Raw genomic sequence first — 22243 nt, 5'->3', positions numbered from 1 at the left:
TATAAGTAGCTCCTGCTGCTGCTAAGTCACTTCAGTCATGCCCAACTCTGTGAAACCCCATAGACGGCAGCCCACCAGGCTCCCCTGCCCCTGGGATTCTCTAGGCAAGAACACTGGAGTGGGTTGCCATTTCCTTCTCCAATGAATGAAAGTGAAAAGTGAAAGGGAAGTTGCTCAGTCGTGTCCGACTCTTCGCGACCCCATGGACTGCAGCCCACCAGGCTCCTCCGTCCATGGGATTTTCCAGGCAAGAGCACTGGAGTGGGGTGCCATTGCCCCGAAGTAGCTCCTAGTTTCCCTCAAATATTGATACAAAACCTTTCTAATTTTAACCATAATTTCTTGGCAACTCCGAAAATTCCAGTGAGCTTTGGGCCAAGGTAGAGTGGTGGGTGGGCAGAATCTGACAAGTATATTCTCAGCTTTTGATCTTTTCTTTATTGAGATGCTTGAATAGATATGACTTAAACTGGAATGTATTCAGTTGCCTTACTTCTCTAGGAAACCAGGTATACTTCCTCAGAGTCCTTTGGACTCCCTACCCTCACCCCAAGGCAAGCAAAACTGAAAGGGAAATTAAAGAAACATCATGATACTGCTGGTCTCCATGAAAACACCATGATTATCTTTGTCTAATCAGATGGGAGTAATTTTCTTGCTCTCCACCTGACTAATTTTCTCTACTCTTCTCCCCTCCCCTCAGGTATCTAACTGCTAAGTGTTTACAGATTAATTTGCATGAAATGGTCCCTTAGCAATAATTACTCACAGGATCAAATCCCTCTAAGCTTTGATACAGACGTTTTTTCTTGATGATACACCTGCTTTAATAAAGATTTAAAGTCAAAAAGTCAAATCCCAGAATTTAGCCTAAATAAGGCTATAGTTTTTACAATCTACTTAAAAGAACATTTTTCTTAGACTGATATATAAGGTGTTTTCAAGCTCCAGAATATTTTGTGTGTTTTAGATCACATCCACAGAACAGAAAAATTTATATAAGGCTGATTAGTTTTACAATACAGTTGCAGTCTGCTGTCAAAGTAGAGTCATCAGCTCCCCAACTCCTTTGCCCTGAAGGGTGAAGTAATTAATACTAGTAGGAGTGACAGGGAATGATAATAGTGAAAGGTCGTGGGTAACAAGACTGGCTGTTTCTTGCACTGATTGAGTCTATGATTTTGTCAACGACAATTTAAAGCATTAGCTTCTACTTCTGTCAAATGATTATTACCCTACTAACTTGATTTATCAATTGGCTTTAACCCCGAATTACAGCCAACTGAAGACCGCTGTATTGTGGAGACAATTGTGGAGGCTTCTAATGCACAGGCAAACATTGTACCTCCTATTACTCCTATTACAGAGATTCCCAAACCAGTCCCCCCCTCCTCCAACTATAGCAGAAATGGCTTTTCTGCAATGGCAACATGAAATATACCCATTAATCACCAATAACCTTGTCTCTACCATGACTGTTGTTCTGTGTCTCAGAAAGCTCAAGGTTAAAGGAAAGTTGTTTTTCAAATTGATTTAATTGCAAAAATTTAATGTTTCAAAAACTTTGGTTGCCAAAAAGTTCATTCAGATTTTTCCGTAACATCCTACAGCAAATATTGAATAAACTTTTTGGCTAACCCAACAAGTAAAGTTGAACATGATTTTTCTGTTTCGTTTAGTTGGGCCAATTAAAACCTGTTTTAGAGTCATAAGATTTCCTTTGGAAATGATTTAGTGTCAGGTCCCTAGTGGACCTGAGCCTTCATGTCTTAACCAACCCAGAGAGCTAGACTACCTAGAGAAGCTTAATGGCCCAACAGTGTCATCTCAATGTCACACATTGCTCTGGGCAACTAGAGGGAAGGGACGCTAAAGACAATACTGTTCAATATCATTATACCTGCCATTGTGGATGTTTACAATGGACTTGGGATGTCCCCAGATTCTTTGTCACATCTCTCTGCTAAGTCACTTCAGTCATGTCCAACTCTATGTGACCCCATAGACGGCAGCCCACCAGGCTCCCCTGCCCCTGGGATTCTCCAGGCAAGAATGCTGGAGTGGGTTGCCATTTCCTTCTCCAATGCATGAAAGTGAAAAGTGAATGTGAAGTTGCTCAGTCGTGTCCGACTCTTAGCGACCCTGTGCACTGCAGCCTACCAGGTTCCTCTGTCCATGGGATTTTCCAGGCAAGAGTACTGGAGTGGGGTGCCATTGCCTTAGGCAGAGCAAAGATCACTCTTACCACTTTGCTGCTTATCAATATAATATTTATTTATATTAGGCAGGGTTATCCAGAGAAACAGAACTGATAAGAGATAGGTAGGTAGGTAGATAGATAGATAGACACTAATAGAATAAAGAGATTCAGATGAGTCAAAAATTTAATTCCAGTCCAAAGGCTGGCAGGCTTGAGACCCAGGAAGAGCTCATGTTTCAGATTGGGTCCAAAAGGCAAGGGATAAAAATGATTTTCCAGTTCAAAGGCAGTCAGGTAGCAGGAATCTCACTTAATCTGGGGTATGTGTGTGGTGGGTGAGGAGCAGGGGTCTGCTGTTTTGTTCTACTCAAGCCTTCAACTGATTGCATGGGGTCCACCCACATTATGGAGAGCAGTCTGCTTTACTCATTCTGTTATTCTGTGCTGTGCTCAGTCATGTCCGGATCTTTTGCGACCCCATGGACTGTAGCCGACCAGGCTCCTCTGTCTGTGGGGATTCTCCAGGCAAGAATACTGGAGTGAGTTGCCATGCCCTTCTCCAGGGGAACCTTCCTAACACAGGGATCGAACCTGGGTCTCCTGCATTGCAGGTGGATTCTTTACCATCTGAGCCATAGTGAGTTAAAAATACTGACCTGAGTTGCTATTTCCTCTTCCAGAGGATCCTTCCAACCCAGGGGTCAACCCACATCTCCTGAGTCTCCAGCATTACAGGTGGATTCTTTACTGCTGAACCACTGGGGAAGCCCCTATTTCTATCATTTTTAATAGAAATGCTTATAATTATATAAGCATTATTTTCATCCAGGAACACCCAAAATAATATTTGACCATATATTTGGGCATCCATGGCCAGTCAAATCAACACATAAATTTAACCATCAGAGTATATTAACTACCCTTATTGTAGTAATCATTTCACAATATATACATGTATCAAATTATCACACTGTATACCTTAAATGTACATATATCAATTATATCTCAATAAAGCTGTAAAAAATGAATCTTCATAATATTATTTCAATATATGCAAGAAACACATACCACTAGAAACATCTGCATGCCCTGAAGTCTATTTTGTAAACTTCATATTTAGTGACAGTAAACCTGGGTTGACAGAGAGGCCAGCAGAGAATTTGCATGAGTATTTTGCATATTTGTGATGTATGGTATTGCATTTCTGGGGGAAATATTGTTTGGTGTAATCTGCGGTGCTACCATCTTTCAGATTAATTGTTCTGACCTTGGTCTACAAGCATAAACAGAATGTATTTCAGATAATGTTAGTTCCTGTCATAATTATATTCTGTGCACATTTAGGTGGAGAGGAGTTAAGGAGCATCTGTGTTTGCCAGCAGGAGCAAGAAACCTTGAACCAAAAACAAATGCATAAATCTAACCTTAGGTAGGATGCTAGCTATTAGATGAACACTGACCATGGACAAGGAGGTGCGAAACTGCAAATCATTACCTCAACCAAAACTACAGCTTCCAGAAGATAACATTAATGACACATTACTATAATCTGTGCCCATAAAATGAATCTTCTGAATTAGTTTGAAAAAAAACCTTTGTGTGATTACATCTATTAGATACTGGATAAAATAAACAGCTTTTAATGTATCCTAAAATTTGCTACAGGCTTGTCAATGTTGCAACTACTGTCAAGTGGCCATGTATTGACAGCACTTTGAATCACTCTGCAGTTACCAAAGCAAATAATATTTTCATGAATTTACAAACTAATTCTGACAAGATGATGCTTAATAATAATTAGAAAGAAACTTAGGGTCCTAAAAGTAACTTTATAATTTATAAACATTTAGTTTATATATCTTTACTTGATTGCTAAAAATGAAAAATCAATGTTTATCTAATTTTTAAATTTTTGCATGTATTTTTATTTAAAATATGCATCAAAATAATATAAATTTAATTTTTAAACATGCAAAGTCTATGAGTCAGGATACTTTAAGTCATTTGTGAATTAAACAGCATATAACTTAAAGTATCCTGACTCATAGACTTTGTATTCTTTACCAGCTGAGCCACAAGGGAAGCCCAAGAATTCTGGAGTAGGTAGCCTGTCCCTTCTCCGGGAGATTTTCCTGACCCAGGAATCGAACCACTGTCTCCTGCATTGCAGGTGGAGTCTTTATCAACTAAGCTATCAGGGAAGCCCCAAATTAAACCTAGCTGAAACCAATTTAAACAAAGGAGAATTAAGCCATACAACTAGGAAGTTCAAAAGTGAAGTTCAGGTATGGTCGCATTAAGGAGTTAAGTGGCTCTTTTTTCATATGTTGGCTCCATTTCTTGATGCTCTTTGTATATTGGTCTCATTGTCTTCTTTAACAAACTAACTTTAACTATATGGAAAGATGACTGCTGGTTGACCCAAACAAATATTTTTCACAGCTTACTATCCAATAGGGAGAATTCCTCTCTCTTAACATTCATATGTAAAATGTCATTAAGAGATTTTCATTGACCCTGTTACAATTTTCTATTCTACTTGGAAAGGGGAAAATGTCTGTATTTAGAGAAGTCCAGGGCATAATTCCTGTTGTCATGAACTGGGTAACTCAGATTAATAGACATGTTATATTACATGTTTGAAAGAAAAGAGACCATCTTCCGTTGTAAAATAGGTATTGAAAAGGTCAGAATCATAGATTGCCACTGCTTTGTGTGACCAAAATAGATCATGAAACATTAATTTATATTTTTGCTTCTCACTTGACTCCATAATCTTGAGTTTTATAGAACCAGCCATGTACAGTTCCAACAAAATGCAGTTAAAATTTATTCAAAGCACCATGTTAAGCACCATAAGCAATTTTAAAAGAAAGAAAATAATTTGTCCAATGACCTTACAACCTAAGAAGACTTTGTGGGGAAAACATGGAAATGCATTTTGAAAAAAAACTGTTATAAAATTAAACTGAAACTCCTTTTATTAAATATTCTATATCATATTCCATACAAAAAATCAAAGAGCTCATACCAGTATAGGATATTCTTATGTATAAGTAAGCATTTACTTATTTTCTTTATTTATTGACTTCATTATTTCTTTTCCCTGGGTGTCCATTTGGCAAATTAACACTCCAGGACACTAAATGGTACTGAGGTGATCTGAAAGGATTTAGAGACCTTTCAATTTGCCTGAAACTCAATTTCCCCAAAAATGACTTAATTAAGCTTTAAAACACTCCCAAGAGAAAGCTCATGTTGTCACTGAACAGAAAGTTGTAATACAGCATTTCTGTTATGTAACATCTATGACTCAATTATTCTACATAAATGCTTAAGCAATAGAAAAATCTGTCCAAGAATGCCTAAGAACAAGGACATCAGGGTAAGAATTCAACCATCATGCCTGAACATATACTTTATTTAACATCATACTTACTGTGCCTTCCTTCTTTCATTATCTTTGAATTATAGATCTTTCAAAATGTGACTGTTGCCCAATAAATCAATAAGTTCCTGGAGTGTATTACATTTATCTGCCACTCTACATGTTTCTATAAATTGTTTTTTTTTTTCTTTTGAACTTGAAAGAGAAGGTCATGCCAGAAATAAATGTATCATCAGGAGAAAGTTTGGACTAGAAGCTGTTCTGCATCATTGGGAAAATATCCAAGTAAACATACTATCCAGAGAAGAGTCCTGCTAAGTCATTCCAGAACAACTTTTACCAGAATATAATTACAGGGCTGTAAATATATTTGCTTTAATGGTTGGTACTACACCTACAATTATAAGCAGTCCATTTACGTGATAAAGGTCTGAACAAATAAAGTAATAAAGGGCTTTGAAATATTAGACAGCAGAGGGGGTTCTCAGTTCTCAGTGAGTTATACCCATGATGACAATCTGTGACAGAGAGGCTATTAGCCTCATGCTCTGCATGGTGAATCCACATCCTATGTGCCAGTGAGTTCTCCAGACATACTCATCACTCTTGTTATTTTGCCTCTTCTGACCAATTGGGTTGTTTTTATTGCTTCTTCAAACTCAGTGTACCAAAGGAAGTCAAAAACAACAACCAAAACTTTGTATTTAGGGGTTTCATATACAGAAGAAAATTCAGAAGGACAAATACCATCATTTAACCTTTTCACTATTGATTTTAGCATAAGTAAAGAAATTTATTTATGCTTATCTCTTATCAGAGATAAGACAGTAAGTATTAATAGATTCAAAACTACAAACCTGCGGCTTAAAGCAAATTAGTTAGAAAATGTGGAAACTTCATGACAAAATATCACAAGTCCACAATTCCTTCCCTAAAATGTGTGTTTCAGAATTCAGAATTTTTCCAATTTTAAATTTGAATTTCCATAGTGTCCACACCATGTATTGCATAAATTTCTCCACAGTTTCAGGGGCAACACCTGTAATCAAGGCCCCAACACTCTGCAATGAAATTTAGGAATTGTCTAAGAGGGTCAAGTATACACATGAATTCCCTTTAGAGTCTCCCACCATACATGTTTGTAGGAAACTTAGGAAAAATCATTGTTTTCAGAGCTGTTTGAGTTTTAAGGTGGGAAAAAAATATGGTTCAGTTTCTGAGACCTAGATTCTTCTCTGCAAAGACTTCTCTCCTCAGATTCTTTCTATGCTTTTGCTAGTAGCCTGTGCCCAGAACTTCCTGAACCCCAGCAATGAATACTGGATTCCTAATCTAAGCAAATGTGTTTCAGGGGAGCAGTCTGTAAACGCTTCATTCACAAGCCATCTCTGTTATTATTGGTATTCAATTTTCCTAGAGTTAATGCCATTCAAAGAATCACCCATCATAAGGATTAATATATTTTTGCAATAAGGCTGTTGAAAAGTCATGATGCCAAAATGTTTTTGAAATCAGTTAAGATGTTCAGTGAATTCATAACCAAGTTACCAAATTACTCAAGCTATTGTGTTTAAGGGTGAACTGGGATAAGCAACAGGCAAGCTAGCGGCCAAACTCAAATGTCACTGTCATAGTCCATTCAAGCTAGTATATCCAAATATCATAGACTGAGTGGCTTATAAACAAGGGAAATTTAGGTCTCACAGATCTAAACCCTGGAAGTCTGAGACCAGGATGCTAGCATGGTTGGATGAGGATTCTCTTCCCAGTCATAAATTTCTTGTTCTATCTTCACATAGTGGAAGGAACCAGACATACCTCTGGAGCCTCTGTTAATAAGGTACCAGTCCCATTCATGAGGGCTTCAACCTCATGACTTAAGCAGCCCTCAAGGGCCCACCTCCTAATACCATTACCTTAGGAGGTTAGGATTTTAATAAATGAATTGCAGAGTGGCACAAACCTTGAGATCATATTGGTTACCATCAAAATATTATACCTAGTCAGTATTTCATTTTACACTTATTACTTGTTGACATAAAGACTAATGGGGAGGGGGTGATTTTCTTTTTAAAAATGTATAGTAGACTGGTAACATTTACACATTTAACTAGGCTGGTTCAATTCTGTTCATTTTGAAACAAAAAAGGGAAAAAGAAATAACCATTTAAATAATACAAGTGAACCCCTGTCACTCTTTTACTCAAAATTGATTAGCCAGCATGATCATGATTTGACAAGAAGCTGCTCTTTCTATTGTAGTCTGGGTCCCTTGTGTCACATCTTGTACACATGACCTGTGTTAATTCTAATTCTAGTGTTTAAAGTTGCTATATGTTTCTGTGTGTGTTTTTTTTGTATCATATGGCCCCTAAAAATAAGCCAGATGCTTCATCTGGTGCTCACTCAAAGAAACAAGAAGGAAAAGTATCCATATAAAACTAATTTGGGTTGTTCTGATAGTATACTTTATGGGACATTTCAAGACCAATTCAAGATCAATCTCAAGTATATGATACTGTCAATTTATAATCTATTGTCTGAGAAAGGTGAAATTGTACTGCATATGTAAGTTATTCAGGGCATTATGATTTGTTTAACCACAGCCTGGGATAAGAAACAAATATTCTCATAGGCCAAACAAAAATATATGGATAATTCAGAAAAAGATACAGCAGAAAACATGCACATATATTTTAGATTCACTGCTCCCCTTTGCATACATCCTAATGATTCATATGAAAATATACACTCATCTTCAAGTTATTGTACTCTAAGACAGACAAGCCCTTAGAGAAAAATACTACAAAATTCAGGAAATCTGCTAACAATTGCTGCTTTTTCATGGGATAATCATTCTCAGACCGTGGATCAAATGTTTCCACAATCACTCTACTGTGTAACATTTCATGAAATGTGTCATAACAATACTGCTATTCCCTTACACAAACAATGCTAAAATTTCATTCATAAAGAAAACATAGATTTAATTTTCAACTCATTACAGAACATTCGCCAGAGCTTTTGTGGCTTTCATTCTATTTTGGAAATTTTCTATACAATCAAAACATTTCACTGAGATATCTCATTTGCAACATACATCCAATAAGCACAGGATCAAGTGCTTTAGGCCAGTTTTCTCATATGTAAATCAAAGCACTGGATTAAATGATATTTAAAATCCTATCTGACTATAACAGCATATGAATCTATAAGTCAATATGCTGAAAGACATCTGAAGAGCCTGTGATCCATGCTATGCAAGTACATTCAACCTACTTATTAGTCTAAGACTATACGTTGGGCTTTGTAAATCTAATAGTTGAAATTGAGGCATTAACTCTCCAAAAACAATAACCAATAGCCCTACTCTGCCAATTTTGAGAATTCTCCTTAGGAAAGAAAATTGTTGAGCTTCCTTTGCTACCTCACCTCCAGCAAAGTAGGACTCTGAACCCATTTTAAACATGACAAGATATAAATGAAAATCACTAACATTAAAGTCAGGAGACTCGCATTTGAGATCCTTCTCTGCCATTTTCTAGTTCTGCATTATGACCTTGAGCAAGTCAGTGAATTGTGCCAAGTCTCAGTTTTATCCAAGTTATAAAATGAGAACAATCACCTCTATTCATTCACCAGCCCGCTGTAGATGGAAGAATATTTTGTAAACTCCTAAGTCTTATTTAAATGTGAAGAAAAATTAAAACCACTTTATATATCCTCCCCCAGGGAATTATTTCCTCCAGGAGATATTAGTATCCCTGATTTAAATGAAAAACGTTAGAAAAAAAAATGTCCCTCTGGAAACTCTTCCCAGGTGGGCCTTGTCATCTGGCTACTTCATCACAGTACCGCTGATACCCTCCTCATCATTTAAGTCAATTAACTCATATTGAGGCCAGCACTCAGCATGGGCTCCCTTCTGGAACATTGTCACCTTAGGCCTAACAAAGGAGTTGCCATTGATGTTGGTTTTGTATGTCCACATTCAATACCCCACATAGCTGGTGACAAATTTAGAATAGTTTCATTGCTCAGTGAAAGGAATAGGTCAAGAATCATAGACATAGTTTATCCCCTTGCCTTCTGAATGAAATTTCTTTAAATTTAAGATCCTCTAGAGAAGAAAATTCCATTATTTACTCCAGTTCTATTTTATACTGCTCAACACTTTCTACTACCAGGAAATTCTCTCCTGTATTTAACTAACCAAAATCTTTCTTGTTATAATGTCTCTAATCCACATTAGACGTTGGAAACTATTAGGAAAGTTAAAAGCCTTCAATACAAGCTGAAATAAATTTGCAGGAAAATGATGACTCTGTATGCAAGACAGCAAAAGAGACACAAATGTATAGAACAGACTTTTGGACTCGGAGGGAGAGGAAGAGGGTGGGATGATTTGGGAGAATGGCATCGAAACATGTATACTATCATGTAGAAATGAAGCACCAGTCTATGTTCAATACAGGATACAGGATGCTTGGGGCTGGTGCACAGGGATGATCCAGAGAGAATGATATTAGGTGGGAGGTGGGAGGGGGATTCAGGATTGGGAACTCGTATACACCGGTGGCAGATCCATGTCAATGTATGGCAAAACCAATACAGTATTGTAAAGTAAAATAAAGTAAAAATAAAATTTAAAAAAAATAAAATAAACAAAGATAAGCTAATTTGGAAAATATGTTATTTCCTTTGTGTTACTGGAAAACCAACAATTAATATGACTCTAAACTAAACATTTAGAAGGGACCCATATATAGTGAAAAAAGATGAGTTAATGTTTTAGGCCTGAAATTTCTTATACATCTTAGTAGATAGGTTTCTAACTGGTAGCCCAATCTCTCATAAAGCATTATAGTACTAATTTCCACTTATTACAAAACAGCTTTTTTGCCTGTATGACATTGCCTCTTAGACCCCATACATGACTTTAATTAAGATCTAACTTATTCATGACCATAATTCAGATCTAACAACCAGTCTAGTCAGATCAGGGTAATTAGTCCCAGAGGGTATTGTAAGAGAGCTCATTTTTCTTTTCATCTTTATATTTTGGCAAACAAGTTAGAGTACTGATTCATTTGGAGAATTCTATAATTCAGAGGACTAAAAAATGTGGGAGTGAATAAGCTAAACAAATTATTTTAAAAGATTCTTATAAGGGCTCATGTGCTGGTTAATTTGGTTTGTGTGCCTTTACTGTGGTCCAGAACAGAAAAAAATAATGATGATTAAACAACATCAAGCTAATAGACTCATAGCCTACTGCAAAGTTTATTAGAAAATTTAAAGGCAAGATGTTAACCCTTGCATATAACCTGCCCGCTTGAATTTCCATATATTTGAAAGCATTTATATTCTACTCTTATTTCCATTATTTTTATTGTTGTTTTATTGAGGACTCTATTAATAACATATATTCAAGCAACTGGAAAGATGAAACACATTATATAGACCAAGGTGGTACAAAGCAAAGCTAATTACTCATTTAAAATGTTGCTATTACAATGTTCTTTTTTATACTATCATTATCTGATGCTAAAATGTTGCTATTATAGTGTTCCTTGTTGTACTGTCATTATCTGATAAGCACGTCCCTTCTTATTCATCACTGTGCTTGTAACCACCTTCAACATTATAGAAGTCTTCTCCTCCCCCTTTTATCAGAATTACCCAGTGATGTATAATGCATGCTGTTTGGTCTATACCACATAGCCAAAATATATATATATATATATTTCTATATATATATATATTTCTATATATATATATATTTCTATATATATATATTTCTATATATATATATATATATTTCTAACAATTTTCAAGAAAAATATATGAGTAATGTCATGTGCCAAGTGATTCCAGGAGATGGTCATTCAGTAGATGGTTAATGTTGATTGCCACAACCAAAGTATGTAAGACAACATCTTCCCATCCAAAAGGCTAATTTGAATGCAACTGAACTAGAACAGTGGCCTATAAGTCAGGAGACCAGAACGACCATTTCAAGAACACCTTCACCTCTTGCCTAATCTGTAATAAGGCAGTAATCAGAGCTGTTGAGAGTTTTTGACATAGAAAGAAAGGTAGAGTTTAAGTCTTAAAAATTTGATTCCAATTCTAGCTTGATTTTATTTTATTTTTTTTGTTGCTCCACCTGGCTTGTGGGATCCTAGTTCCCTGACTAGGGATTTAACCCAGGACCTTGGAGAGTCCTAACCACTGGGCTGCCAGGGAATTTAAAATTCTAGCTTCATTATCTTATCAGCTTCATAACCTTGAAGGTGTTCTTTACTGTCTGAGTCTTCTATGCTTCAAAATAAAATGGAAAGAGTGAGTTCAAGTTCAAATGTGAGGATTATATGAAAGCATGTGTGCTGATTCAGGAAGAAGAGGACCTGAAATAAAGTAGGTTCTGTCCTCCTTTCCCTCACTCCTCTTTCCTTCCTTCCCTCCCTCCTGTCCTCCTTCCTTCTTTTTTCTCCAAGTGGATCTTAATGAGGGATATTTCTCTTCTAATTTGCTAGTTATAAACATGAATTACAGAAGCTTTCTCTGAAAAAGGAAGTTGAGGAAGGAGTCTCTTTCCTCCACTCTCCCTTCAAGTTAACTTCCTTTTTTCCAATTCCTTTTTTTCCACCAATCAAACTGCAAGATTAATAATAACTGATCCTATTTACAGTAAAGAAATTGAATTATTCTAAGTTAAGAATTAGTTAAACTGTATCAAAGCACTTTATAACAGCCACAGTAAGTGCCTATCTGGACCAGAGAGAGAAAAATAAAAGCTTAGCATGAAATGACAGGGATGTAAGGGGAAGAGTGGGGGATCCAGAGCGGGGAGAGAGTAGATGAGTGGGACTTTGTGGAAAGAAAGGAGCAGGGGGAGATGAATGAAACTGAATTGCTAACCTGAGACCAGGCAGAGGAGTGTGCTTTATAAGTCAAGGTTTCCTCTGGGTTGATTTGTTGTTGTTCAGTTGCTCAGTCATGTCTGACTTTTTGCGACCCCATGGACTGCAGTACACCAGGCTTCCTAGTCCTTCACCATCTCCTAGAGTGCCTTAATCAGTGGCCCCAGCAATAGCATCAGTTATATTTAATACACAAATTTCTCTTTTATTCTGGTCTTACTCAGAGATGAATTTAGTTACAATAGTTCCAGAAGACATCATCAGAGGAAGACATCCCACATCATGGGGAATGTATTGTAGAAGTTATCACACTATAGAAATAGGGGAAGTTATTTCCATCTAAATAAACAAAACATCTGAAAATTCATGATATCCCATCTCTGCACCATGATGATTTAATTATTCAAATGGAACAAAAATTAGGAAATTAACTGTGTCCTAACGTCTATCTTCACTTTTTTTCTGAGAAAGATAAAGTAAAAGATGCAGAATCTGATCAGGATGAAGGGAGTTTTGTGTTTAATTGCTGGAAGCTTCTAATGAGATGGAAAAACTTGAATCCATGCAGAGAGGCAGTCAATACAATACATGGAACACACTTCACCACCTCGATTGTTGTGGTGACTCAGCTAATATTTTCAGCCACCTCCGCATGTAACTCCCCCCCCCTTCACTTCCCCTCGCACCTACAATCTCCTGGAGGCACACACTGCACTACTCAGAGATTGCTGAACCATCTCACAATCCCCTCCACGCAGACCTTCACATTTGCTACATCCTCTGCTGGTATGTCTTCCTCTACCCTGTACACCTGACCAAGGATCAACTGGCAGTTCTTTTTCATTCATTCCTTTACAGTTTTGCTAAGATTCTCCCTGAACAATGTAAATGTAAAACAGCTTGGTTGGATGTTCTGGGTTATGGGTTGGAGATAGATCCTAATAGGAAATGTAGTGGGATCACAGGTAACATAGAAATCAGCGACATTCCCATGTTTATGAAATCTAAATGTGGAATCCAATCATTTATGGGGCATCTTCATAGATATATATTTTTTGGTGCCAATACTCAAATGCTTAAGAAAAAATCTCCCTGGTTCTACTTCTGCCCTTTCCATCTAAAACTGGACTTAATTATCTGATTTTTTCATAGCTGCATCTGTGCTTTGCCTTTTCCAAATACAAGCCTGGTACTTAAGATCAGATGTCATTGGTCATCTCTTCATCAAGTCTAAGGTGCTATTTTGCTAAATCAAATAATCTAAGCACAGAAATCTTCAGTTTCTTACTTAAAGTTACATGAAAAAATAAGCTTACCAAATCAGGATCACATATGGGCATTCTGACCCCTAGGTCAATATATTTTTCTTGCCTAGAATTTCAAAAAGTATTCAGTGAGATGTTAGATTCTTGGGTTGTTAATAGGCAGTGCTTAACATTTTACTTCTTATTAAGTACACTTGGGAACTTCTGAATTAAACAGAGTTAAGCAGATTTATTACTGGGCAGCCTTTGTTATGCTAATGTGCATTGATTAACTAAATATAACACTGTGTCCAGTTATACTCTCTCTCCCCATTTCCTATGTAACCAAATTCTACTTGTAGGAAAATAATGGCTAACAATAAAGAATTGAATAAACATTTTACAAAGACAGTGCATGCTCAGTTACTTCAGTCGTGTCCAACTCTCTGCAACCCCATGGACCAAGGCCCACCAGGCTCCTCTGTCCCTAATATTCTCCAGGCAAGAACAATGGAGTGGGTTGCCATTTCCTTCTCCAGTGATAAAGTATGAAGTGAGTGAAGTGAAATTGCTCAGTCATGTCTGACTCTTTGCGACCCCATGGACTGTAGCCTACCAGGCTCCTCCATCCATGCGATTTTCCAAGCAAGAGTACTGGAGTGGGTTGCCATATCTTTCTCCATATAAAAAAAGTAGAGTGTATTTTGGGCTCCAGAATCATTGCAGATGGTAACTGTAGCCATGAATTTAAAAGATGCTTGCTCCTTGAAAGAAAAACTATGACCAATCTAGACAGCATATTAAAAAGCAGAGACATTACTTTGCCAACAAAGGTCTATCTAGTCAAAGCTATGGTTTTTCCAGTAGTCATGTATGCCTGTGAAAGTTGGACTATAAAGAAAGTTGAGCACTGAAGAATTGCTGCTTTTGAACTGTGGTGTTGAAGAAGACTCTTGAGACTCCCTTGGACAGCAAGGAGACCAAACCAGTCAATCCTTAAGGAAATCAGTCTTGGATATTCATTGGAAGGACTGATGCTGAAGCTGAAACTCCAATACTTTGGCCACCTGATGTGAAGAACTGATTCACTGGAAAAGACCCTGATGCTAGGAAAGATTGAAGTCAGGAGGAGAAGGGGATGACAGAGGATGAGATGGCTGGATGGCATCACCAACCTGATGCACATGAGTTTGAGCAAGCTCTGGAAGTGGGTGAAGGACAGAGAAGACTGGTGTGCTGCAGTCCATGGGGTCGCAGAGAGTTGGACAGGGCTGAGTGACTGAACTAAACCGACAGTGTGTTGGTTAGCACAAAATTCTTAAGTACAAATGTCAAACATTGCTATAAGTACAATATCTATCAATAAATTTACTCCTCTATGCTTTAATTTCTTTATCTGGAAACCCGAAATAATAATATCACTTGCCTCAGAGGGTTTTTGTAAGGATCACCTGTGTTATAGATGTAAAATCCTTAGCTTCTTGGGTTGTTAATAGGCAGTGCTTTTTTTTGTTAATAGGAAGAAAAATATCTGGCATATAGGAAGTGTTCAATAATGATTAGCTATTATTAGAGGATCTATAACTACTTTGTAATCCAGGTATGAAATTTCTTAATAAACCTCAATTAATATTTGTTATCTTTTCCCAAAGGCCTTCTAAGTTCCATCGACCATGGTGGTCTGCTTCTCTTTAAACTTAGCTTCTACCTCCTAGCCCATAATGGTTGCTCTAGTCCCACCAAAATCCACATTGCAGTTAGCAGGAAGTTAAAAAATTTAAAAAAAAAAAAGGCAAGGGAGGGAGGCACACATGTTCCTCATAAGGGGACGACCCAGATGCTACACGCATATTAAGTCCAAAGGCCACACTTACTTCAGTAGGTAACTAGACATATTTACTTGTCTGATTATGTGCCAACCAAAAGTTCTGTTACCTTCAGTTCAGTCGCTCATTTGTGTCTGACTCTTTGCAACCCCATGAATCACAGCATGCCAGGACTCCCTGTCTATCACCAACTTCCAGAGCTTACTCAAACTCATGTCCATTGAACCAGTGATGCCACCCAACCATCTCATCCTCTGTCATCCCTTTCTCCTCCCGCCTTCAAACTTTCCAAGCATGAAGGGTCTTTTCAAATGAGTCAGCTCTTCACATCAGGTAGCCAAAGTATTGGAGTTTCAGCTTCAGCATCAGTCCTTCCAAGGAACATTCATAACTGATTTCCTTTAGGATGGGCTGGTTGGATCTCCTTGCTCTCCAAGGGACTCTCAAGAGTCTTCTCCAGAAACACAGTTCAAAAGCATCAATACTTCAGTGCTCAGCTTTCTTCATTGTCCAGCTCTCACATCCATACATGACTACTGGAAAAACCATAGCTTTGACTAGACAGATTTTTGTTGGCCAAGTAATATCTCTGCTTTTTAATATGCTGTCTAGGTTGGTCATAACTTTTCTTCCAAGGAGTAAGCGTCTTTTAATTTCATGACTTCCGTCACCATCTGCAGTTATTTTGGAGCACCCCAAAATAAAGTCTGTCATTGTTTCCATTGTTTCCCCACCTATTTGCCATGAAGTGATGGGACCAGATGCAGGAATCTTAGTTTTCTGAATGCTGAGTTTTAAGCAAACTTTTTCACTCTCCACTTTCACTTTTATCAAGAGGCTCTTTAGTTCTTCTTCACTTTCTGCCATAAGGGTGGTGTCATCTGCATATCTGAGGTTATTCATATTTCTCCCAGCAATCTTGATTCCAGCTTGTGCTTCATCCAGTCCAGTATTTCTCATGATGTACTCTGCATAGAAGTTAAATAAGCAGGGTGACAATATACAGTCTTGACGTAGTCCTTTCCCGATTTGGAGCTAGTCTGTTGTTTCATGTCCAGTTCTAACTGCTGCTTCTTAAGTTGCATACCTTAAGAAAAAGGAAAAATAGCTGTTAGAAGACAAATGACAGGCTTTGCCATGTCAGAAGTTAAACTGGTAGTTCTATGACTGACAGCCCCTATGGCAAAGGCTTCCACAACAGAAATCTCCCCTCCTCGCTTTCTACCCTAAGTGAAGCGAAAGTCACTCAGTCATGTCCAACTCTATATAGTCCATGGAACTCTCCAGTACAGAATACTGGAGTGGATAGCGTTTCCCTCCTCCAGGGGATCTTCCCAATCCAGGGATCAAACCCAGGTCTCCCATATTGCAGGTACATTCTTTACTAGCTGAGCCACAAGGGAACTCTTGGGTAAACTCAGTCAAAATATTCTAAGTAGTCCTTAAAATAAAAGATAAACCTGTTTGGAAGGTTGAAGTGAGAATAGGTTTCGAAAAGGAGGGAAGTACATATGGAAGAAAAAATATGGAAGTGCATTTCAAGGTATTTTAAGCACTTGAATGTAATCAAATTATAATTATTTTAAAAGTTAATAATTTTTAAAAATTTAATCACTTGGATTTTTTAATGGATGCTTTCTTGGTCTCAGAATACATGCCTCCTCTCTCTGTGTCTATTTGTTTGGCTAAAGCCTGTTGATCTATTGTGAATGGCAAAATAAAATTAATTTCTATTCTTGTTTCTACCATTTCTTAATCAATGTATTTTTGTTGTTAATAGCTAACAATTTTTAACACTGCTGTTTAATTTATTCCTTCTAAAAGCCCAGTGCTGTATACTATTGCTGTCCCCATCTCACAGATGGAAAAACTGAGACCAGCAAGGAGGCTATATGGCCAGAATGCTGCCTCTAGTAACCAGTTGTAGACACCAAGCCTTAAAGTTCATGCAGCATTTTATCAAACTAAGGATCTCCTGATAAAAGCAAAACCAAGAGAAGTGATCAAGAGTTCAGTGCCAACGACCCGTGCTATAGAAGGCCCAGGAAATGGACAAACTAAAGATGTGGCTTTAAGAACAAAAAAGTAGACCTCTCTGTTTAGTGTTTTTAACTCCACAATTCCAGTGCTTCCTCATTAAAAACAATAATAATAATAATGATCAGACCACTTCTTTTACTAGGAAGAAATGAAAGTAGAAATGTAAAATGTTTTCACTAACGAACAGCCCAAAGTTAAATTATTTACAACAAGCAAATGATAATATGCACTGTTTAACTAATCATTTTCCAAGGATGCATAAGAGATTGAGAGAAATTCTTGACACATTTTCATATCTAAAATGTGTGCTGTTGACTTCACTGAATAACTCCAGGAGAACGGGAGAATGTGAGCAGGGGCTGAGCACTGGAAGCTTGAGATGCTGCTGTAGGTCGTGTGCTTGTCCTGCAGTGAGTACAGCTGTTTATAAACCTACCTATCAGGAACTGCTAACCAGAGGATTAGGGCTCAACACCATGCTGACTCTGCCTCTAGTCGTGGGTGTACTTCTAGGCTGATTTACTAGGTGGCGATATAATCTTAAAAATAAGCCTTCACCTTCTGCTGCAAAAGTTTCAGCTCTCCAATTTCTCACTAGTATATTTTTCATTTCCAATGTTGCTTTCCTCTTGGTTCCATTTTTGCTGCCTTTCACACTGAAATTCGTTTTATCTGCCCATTCTTATAACAGAAAAACTATTAAACCATACAAGCAGGTTCGATGAAGAGAAGTTCAAAATCCCTCTGTAGTATGACCTGAATATTGGAGATTCAGTCTTTTGCTATCACTGGTTCCTGGGGGCTGAATACAGATATATGCCTCATATATCTGTGTATCTGGAATTCTCTATTTCATTGAAACATTAAAGAAGCAAACATTTTCCCTTGCCTATGTATGTGCGTGTATACATACATATATATATGCTATATATATCAGCATTTCTTAGGGCCAATAAAAGGTGCAATCTGCTCCTAAATATTTTTGTAAATCCAAATTCCTCACTCCCTACTTTTTCCACGCATTTCATCCTCACACATTGTACCTCCAGCCCCCAAGTGCACAGCAATTCTTAAGTTATAAAATTATGAATAAGTAAATATCAGTGAAAGTGCTTAATATACAGTTAAATTTGATAAAATACTAATTATTTGCATTTTCCAATTTCCAGAACTAAAGTAGGAAACATCTCATCTGGAAATTGGAGACACTGAGAAAACTTTATTCCTTGTAACCTTGAGTTATCCTGAGAAAATTTCATTCCTGACCCATAGGTACTGACTCAGAAAATGGCCACTGCACGTTCATAAATTCACCCACTTATATTGGGTCATGTACTACATGATCAGCACTATGCTGGACACTGTGCCACTGGGAGGCCAACCAAGGACTGTAAGCCATTGTTTCCAACCTCAGGAAGCACAGCTGTTAGGAAAGCTCAAATGTAAGTGACTGGTGAAAAGTGGCTCTGACACATCTGTAGTCAGAATTCAGACAAGGAGAGAGTAGAGCGGGTGGGTGAAGGTGAAAGAACAACGATGCAAGATTAAAGCTGACATAGCCTGGAATAAAGGAAGGATACCGATGCATGAGAAGGCAAAGGAGGAGGTCCAGATAGATGGACTTTGCAGTTAGGTTTGGACCAGTGTTTGAGCCAGGATCATTGAGGAGAAGAGATAATTAGAAATTTGGGTGAGTGCTACCTAGTAGAGGGAAGTAAATTGAGATGGGTAGAGTGGGGTGTGGATTGGGGAAGGCAGTGAGAACCAGGCACAAGGGCAACTTTGATCTGACAACAAGCAGCTTTCTGGATGCATCACAGCAACACTGTGAAAGCTGTTTGGGGAAGACTAGCCTGGTGATGAGCATGGGAGAGATTAGAAAGGAAAATAGAGAAACTTAGGAAACATAGACTTGAAAGCGGATAATTCATTCACAAGGAGACAAAGGTTTGGGTTAGGAAGGTGACAGTAAAAACATACAAAAATAAATACGAGAGAAATAGCGAAAGAAAAAATGTCCCAAATCTAAGACTGACTGATGTGGATTGATGAAAGGGACAAAAGTTAGTCTTGGTAACTGGGATAATGGTGGCTTCACTGAAAGAGATGAGGAAATTTTGCCGGGAAAGACACTAAGTGTGATTATAAGAATGTTACTTTTGAGATGACCCATAAGATTTGCAGTATAGCTTCCAGGAGGCAATGTGAAATGTGATTACATAGGCAAAGGATTAGAGACAAATATGTAATAACTATTACTTAGAGTTAATAGCTGGGAAAAGAATGAAATAATTCAGCCAGTCAATCCAGTATATTTGAGTTCCTCTTATATGTTAGATACCGTGAAACACTGGGGTGGAAAAACACAGAGATAAGTAAGGTACATAACTGAAAGATAGACACCTACTGTATTTGCAACACAGTAAAATCAAGTCTGTATCAAAAGCCCAATGGAAGGATTAATCAGTCATGCAGAGGAAGCCTCACGTTATGCCTTGAAGAATGTTCTTCCAACTTATTCCAAGGACAGAATGGAGGTTACAAACATTTTAGAAAAATACTTCAGCCTTCTTGTCAAAGGAACAGAATGTGAAACAGCACAAAGATGAGAAGGACCAAGTTCGACTCAAGGGAGTGCCAAAGTTCAAAATGCCTACAGCACAGGATAGAGGGAGTAGTGGGATGGGCCTGGTAAAGAAAGTCAAGGGGAGATCATAAAAGAGCTCTGTGGTGGAGAGACAGTGGCAGACTGATAAGCAAGTGACAAGGCCTTGGAGGGTTGGGTCTTGCCCATTGTTGAGGGAGAGACAAAGGAAGCAGAAGCAATGAAAGTGAGGAAAACAAGTATGGCAATGAGATAGAAGAGATGGGGACAGTTCAGTTCAATCACTCAAATATGCCTCATTCTTTGTGACACCATGGACTGCAGCACGCCAGGCTTCCCTGTCCATCACCAACTCCTGGAGCTTACAGAAACTCATGTCCACCGAGTCGGTGATGCCATCCAACCATCTCATCCTCTGTTATGCTTCTGCCTCCTTCTGCTCCTGCCTTCAATCTTTCCAACCATCAGGGTCTTTTCAAATGAGTCAGCTCTTCGTATCAGGTGGCCAAAGTATTGGAGTTTCAGCTTCAGCATCAGGCCTTCCAAAGGCCTGATTTCTTTTAGGATGGACTGGTTGGATCACCTTGCTGTCCAAGGGACTCTCAAGAGTCTTCTCCAACACCACAGTTCAAAAGCATCAGTTCTTCAATGCTCAGCTTTCTTTATAGTTCAACTCTCATATCCATACATGACTACTGGAAAAACCCTAGCCTTGACTAGATGGACCTTTTTTGGCAGTAATGTCTCTGCTTTTTAATATGTTGTCTAGATTGGTCATAGCTTTTTTCCCAATGAGCAAGTGTCTTTTAATTTCATGTCTTCAGTCACCATCTGCAGTGATTTTGGAGCCCCCCAAAATAAAATCTGTCACTGTTTCCATTGTTTCCCCACCTATTTGCCATGAAGTGATGGGACCAGATGCCATGATCTTGGTTTTCTGAATGCTGAGTTTTAAGCCAACTTTTTCACTCTCCTCTTTCACTTTCATCAAGAGGCTCTTTAGTTCTTCTTCGCTTTCTGCCATAAGTATGGTATCATCTGCATATCTGAGGTTATTGATATTTCTCCCAGCAATCTTGATTCCAGCTTGTGTTTCATCTGGTCTAGCATTTCTCATGATGTACTCTGCATGTAAGTTAAATAAGCAGGTTGACAATATACAGCCTTGATGTACTCCTTTCCCTCTTTGGAACCAGTCTGTTGTTCCATGTCCACTTCTAACTATTGCTTCTTGACCTACATACAGATTTCTCAGAAGGCAGGTCAGCTGGTCTGGCATTCCCATCTCTTTAAGAATTGTCTGCAGTTTATTGTGATCTACACAGTCAAACGCTTTGGTGTAGTCCGTAAAGCAGAAGTAGAGATGGGGGACAATACTGAGTAAAAGTGGTAGAGGATTAGGGCAGGAGACTGAAAGGAAGAGTTTTGCAGGGAAGAAATACATGACAGTTTCAGTATTTTAAATTATGTTTAAAATATGTTGCTTATTAACATGCAAGTGTCCTATGGTATCTAATTGCTGCTGCTGCTAAGTCACTTCAGTTGTGTCCAACTCTGTGCGACCCCATAGACAGCAGCCCACCAGGCTCCCCCATCCCTGGGATTCTCCAGGCAAGAATACTGGAGTGGGTTGCCATTTCCTCCTCCAATGCATGATAGTGAAAAGTGAAAGTGAAGTCTCTCAGTTGTGTCTGACTCCTAGTGACCCCATGGACTGCAGCCTACCAGGCTCTTCCATCCATGGGATTTTCCAGGCAAGAGTACCGGAGTGGGTTGCCATTGCCCTCTCCAGGTATCTAATTAATTAATCTCAAAAGATGTTCCCAATGCACTATGTCTCATGGTATTCATGACCTTTTGCAGTCACTCACACATTGAAAGTTAGCTTCCCTATGACTTCAGTTAATCAATAGTATGCAGCAGAAGTGACACTGTGACCATTAAGAAGACTTACAAATTCTATTTCCCCTGCTTGCATGTGGGAGCTCTGAGCTGACACATGAGAAGTCGGCTC

Source organism: Ovis canadensis, chromosome 1 (assembly GCF_042477335.2).
Source record: "Ovis canadensis isolate MfBH-ARS-UI-01 breed Bighorn chromosome 1, ARS-UI_OviCan_v2, whole genome shotgun sequence".
Lineage (NCBI taxonomy): Eukaryota > Metazoa > Chordata > Mammalia > Artiodactyla > Bovidae > Ovis > Ovis canadensis.
Note: the sequence above shows the minus strand (reverse complement) of the source record.